This window comes from Lactuca serriola, chromosome 8 (assembly GCF_051521515.1).
Source record: "Lactuca serriola cultivar US96UC23 chromosome 8, Lser_US96UC23_V15, whole genome shotgun sequence".
In the NCBI taxonomy this organism is placed as follows: Eukaryota; Viridiplantae; Streptophyta; class Magnoliopsida; order Asterales; family Asteraceae; genus Lactuca; species Lactuca serriola.
The window spans coordinates 299,536,199-299,540,646 of NC_136415.1; the positions used below are offsets into that span (position 1 = coordinate 299,536,199).

Genomic DNA, 4,448 nt, shown 5'->3' on the forward strand with positions numbered 1-4,448 from the left:
AAATTTAATAAGTTACTATAAGTACCACAAAAAGCATGAGTACATACAATATAAAACCTACAAGTATGAGTCTCGTTGCAAAACAAGGAAATAAGATATTTGTTTATTTATTTAAGAGACGAACTATGAAGTCGAAAGGAAATGTATGATATTTTTAACTAATGTCCTATATGGTGAAATTTAATCAAGTTTTAGAATAATTCAGATTTTATTAAGTTTAAAGCATATCATTGTATGTGAGAGTACTTTTGCTCTTAGTAATAACAATGAATTTATAATGGTAATGTAAGGATTTAAATTAATCGTAGGATACTTGAAAAATAATACGAACAGGTGACATTTTTGTTATTTGTATGTCACATAATAAGTCATGCCATTGTTATAACTTTCTTTAATCTGCGACGTAGGTAACTCTTAAGGTTATTATTGTACTTCTGCAATATATAGATGTGACGTGGGTAACTTTTAAGGTTATTATTGTAGTTTCTGCAATAAAATAGATAAAAAGGATATGGAGTTGTCTGACTTATGTTAAGCAAATGCCAGTTGAAAAATACTCTATTAAACAATGCCAATCATACTTGTTTGCATAGGTATTTTATACCAAAAGAAAGAGGATGAACCTCGAGAAGGCAATCTTACAAACCATATTTTTTTGACAAATAGTATTTTTGTTTTTGTACTTGGTTTCCTTTTCCTTTTAGGAATTATAAATAAATATAATAAAAATATATTTTTTTTATTGGAGTTAAATCAGTGTTGGAAATTAGTTTTTGATATTAATAAAAAAAAAAAAACAAAAGTATTGCATTATTTTTTCAATCCTGTTCCAATCTAATCAGATAAGGGGTATACATTTTGCCACCACTACTAGAAAACAAGGTATTAGCGACAGAATTTTAGCGACGGAAAAATCCGTCAGTAATAGCGACGAAACACCAACGGATTTCGGACGGATTAAGAAAACTTGATTATGACGATTCTAGTGACTGATTTCCGACAGTTTAACGACCTAACACTTTTGGTTGGTATTCCGTTGCAATACAGCGACGGTTTACCGACGGAAAATCAACAATTTCACGTTCCGTCGGTAATTGGTTGGTGATATTACAATTTTTTTCTATTTAAATATCGGTGGCAATTTGGTAAAATTGCAAAAGACAAAGGGCAGCCTTCCCTGAAAAGTACTCGTTTCTATTAACTTTTACGCACATCGGACTTGACCAAAGGGGAAAAGAGATATTTACTCCCTATCGCTGTGAAAGACGCCAGAAAGCATCGCCCGCCCACAGCTGCTCCGGCTCTCTCTTCCAGCCACGATCGAAGCTGCCGGCGCTAATGGAGTCGCCGGTACAGTTTATGGACCTCATCCTTGGAGGCGATTTGAGTTTTTTCTCCAGATTTTGGTAAAAAAAAGCCCTAACTTTGAGCAAGTTGTTTGAGCAATACTCAGAGCTAATACCATGGAAGATCCGCCGTCAATCAAGTCGTTGTTTGAGTAATGGTGATATCTTCCATCGCACGAGTTTCAATCTCGAGACGTTCTTCAAGTACCTGTTTAGCGACTCTAATCCTACCCTTGATCTGCATCCTACGGTAATTCTAGTTTTCATTGTTGTGATTGATTCGAAGTCGTGAAAGTTAACTATAGATTCCTAATTTAGTTTTCCTAAATTTAGTCTGCGTCAAATTGTTGTCCTGTTTCTAGAAATGGAACTATTAGCTCTCCATTCTACCTTCTCCAACCTACAAAACTTTCAAATAGTTATAGAAAATGAACGACTTCATATGTCGTAATGAAAATGTGCTTCCTGAAAATATGATGGAGATTGTTCGGATTAGCATAATTTGATTGTCACCTAACACAATTTCTTCAATATGTATGATAATATATCTTTCTATCTTTCAGGTTCATCATGATATGAATGCTCTATTGTCTCACTATCATATATATATATATATATATATATATATATATATATATATATATATATATATATATATATATATATATATATATATATATTCATTGGACATAGTTCCTATCTAACAAGGACATATGGCCCAACTCTAACAAGGACAAGGTGAATCGTCTTCATGGAGGGTAAGGAATACACATATCTTGTTATATCGATCAAAATTTTAATTTGAAATATGAGCTACTGACATTGATTCTTGGTTATGTTCTGTAGGACATTGACCACTCTAGTTGCACTGATTAAGTGTTTCAGATGTATCAAGAATCATGCCTTCACTGCATCCTTTGTAATTATCTCAGTGAGTGATTTACTGATTTTCAGACTTTTGTTACCTTCTTGAATGTCTTTTTTGTCTTATACGTTTTACCATCTACTTTGCAGGCCATCAATGGATATGTGAAAACATTGAAGACCATGGTTACCAGGAGTTGTAAAGAGTATTGATAGAACCCGTAAAGTCGTTAATCTTAGTTTTAATGTCGATGAGGTGGCGAAATGTGTGATATGTATTTGTCATTTCATTCTTTACTTTAATGGTAAGCTTCTTTTTAAAAACTTATTACATTCTGGTTCTCTTATACAAACAGACGATCTTAAAGGCATTCCATTCAATCTGCATGTTCTTGGCATGATGGTTAATGTCTATGTGCTTTCAACTCTTGAAAATGGCATCCTACTCTCCTTCTTTACATAAACTGCATCCTTGCAAATCTCTAATGTTTACTTAATTTTAGTTATAATTAAGCAATGAAATCAATTTTTCATGTGATTGTTTTTCCAATTTTCACAGGTTGATGTATTTCATTTGGAAAAACTCTTCCTGATTAAAAGTGGAAAGATGAGTACCCTCAAAATAAGAAGGTAAAATTTCATACCCTTAAAATTGTAATCTATCTCTTAACTAGTTTTTCTGATGTCAGGTCAATGCTCGGATTTTGTTCATTGACCCATCAAGCAGAGCTGTTGGTTTGACTTTAAATCCTCTATCTTATTCATAACAATGCTCCACCCTCAGTAAGTATTTTGCACTTAATAAAATCTTAAATTAGTTTGTGTAAATATCGATCGCAAATTTGCAAGTATGCTTCTAGATTTTATGAGTTTCGCCATTAGCCAAAGGTACTCGATAGTCGATGCCTTTATGTTAAGAAGTTTCATATAACCTGTTATGCAGCTTGCAAAAAATTGGAGATATTTTTATGATACAAAAGTGAAAAAAGTTGATAGAGGATCCAGCCTATAGTTGAAAATCCCTTCTACTCCAATTCCAACTCCAACATATGTTAATGTAAGTTGATCTAGCTGAAAGAGTTACAACATATGATAATCTTGACCAAATATTTTGACCTGAAAGATTTTTTATTACATTATTTTGTCATATTTTAGGTGTTTGTATGAGTCTTTGGATTCCAGCTTTTGGAATGGCCTTGCTACTGGTGTTTTAAAGGTTGCTTTCACTTTTTTTTAGCAACTTTCAATCACAGATTCAGTCATGCTACTTTTATATGTGTACTTGTAGATTATACAAAATGCCTAAATATGTGAACTTAGAAAATGATCTTTTACATAAATTCCATGTGCTAGAATGGTCATTTTTTTCATTTTTAGTCTGTGCATTTGCAGTGTCTATCTATCTTGAGTCAGCTCATTTTGCTTATTGGATCCCTACAGAGCAAAGTGATTATTTAAGAACTCTAATGTTTTATACATTTACAGTTATCACTTCTGCATAAATGCCATGTGTTAAATCAGTCCTGCTCTTGAGAATGATACTAGTCTAAACTCTAAACAATTAAACTTTGTGTATGTTTATCAAGTGCACAGGATTTTTATGGTGTTGGCCATGATTCTTGCCAGACAAGTAACAAACTCGATCATAAAGGTTTGTTTCACTTTTTAGTATTTTTTTTTTTTTTAATTTTTATATTAGTTAATTTATAACACTATAAAAACTAGTTTCTTGAGAATAGGTTGAAAAAGTACATAGTGCTGATGTTCATTTCCTTGATTGTATTCCTCATGATGCAAAGTTATTTTTTTTTTTTTTACAGATTGATGGTAAGAACTGCACAGCTAGGGATTTTGGGCATCCATTTTCCGACAAGGCAGGAACAGAAGCCTTATCTGGGAGTGGTTTATATTTACTTATTATTTATGTTTAAAAAAGTTTCTATTAGATTTTTCTGAGTTTAGTGTTTCTTATTACATTTTTTGCATAGGAGTTGTTTAGAATTACCTATTATTTATGTTTAAAAATGTTTCAATTAGATTTTTCTGAGCTTTGTGTTTTTCTATTACATTTGTGTGCATTTAATATAGAAGAATGTGGATTTTTATGCAATTATTTTCTAAAAAATAAATTTATATTTGCTGACGGTTTAGCGACGGAAATCCGTCGCTAAAATAGTTGTATACTCGGTCGGTAATCTGTTGAAAACATGTTCGGTCGGTAATCTGTTGAAAACCTGT

The 4,448-nt window shown here is 32.1% G+C and overlaps 1 long non-coding RNA gene across 4 annotated transcripts; it reads left to right on the forward strand.

The window, feature by feature from the left end:
* Positions 1 to 983: 983 nt before the first annotated feature.
* On the forward strand, positions 984 to 4,246 carry LOC145069693 (uncharacterized). 4 transcript variants are annotated; one of them, XR_013689636.1, is made up of 10 exons: positions 984 to 1,596; positions 1,910 to 2,104; positions 2,193 to 2,277; positions 2,361 to 2,515; positions 2,770 to 2,840; positions 2,900 to 2,993; positions 3,154 to 3,267; positions 3,366 to 3,426; positions 3,603 to 3,861; positions 4,031 to 4,246. It is a non-coding gene; the product is annotated as an uncharacterized LOC145069693 (long non-coding RNA). The 4 variants fall into 4 exon arrangements; XR_013689638.1 differs by having other exon boundaries at positions 991 to 1,596; positions 3,797 to 3,861; XR_013689637.1 differs by having other exon boundaries at positions 993 to 1,596; positions 3,804 to 3,861.
* Positions 4,247 to 4,448: the final 202 nt, after the last annotated feature.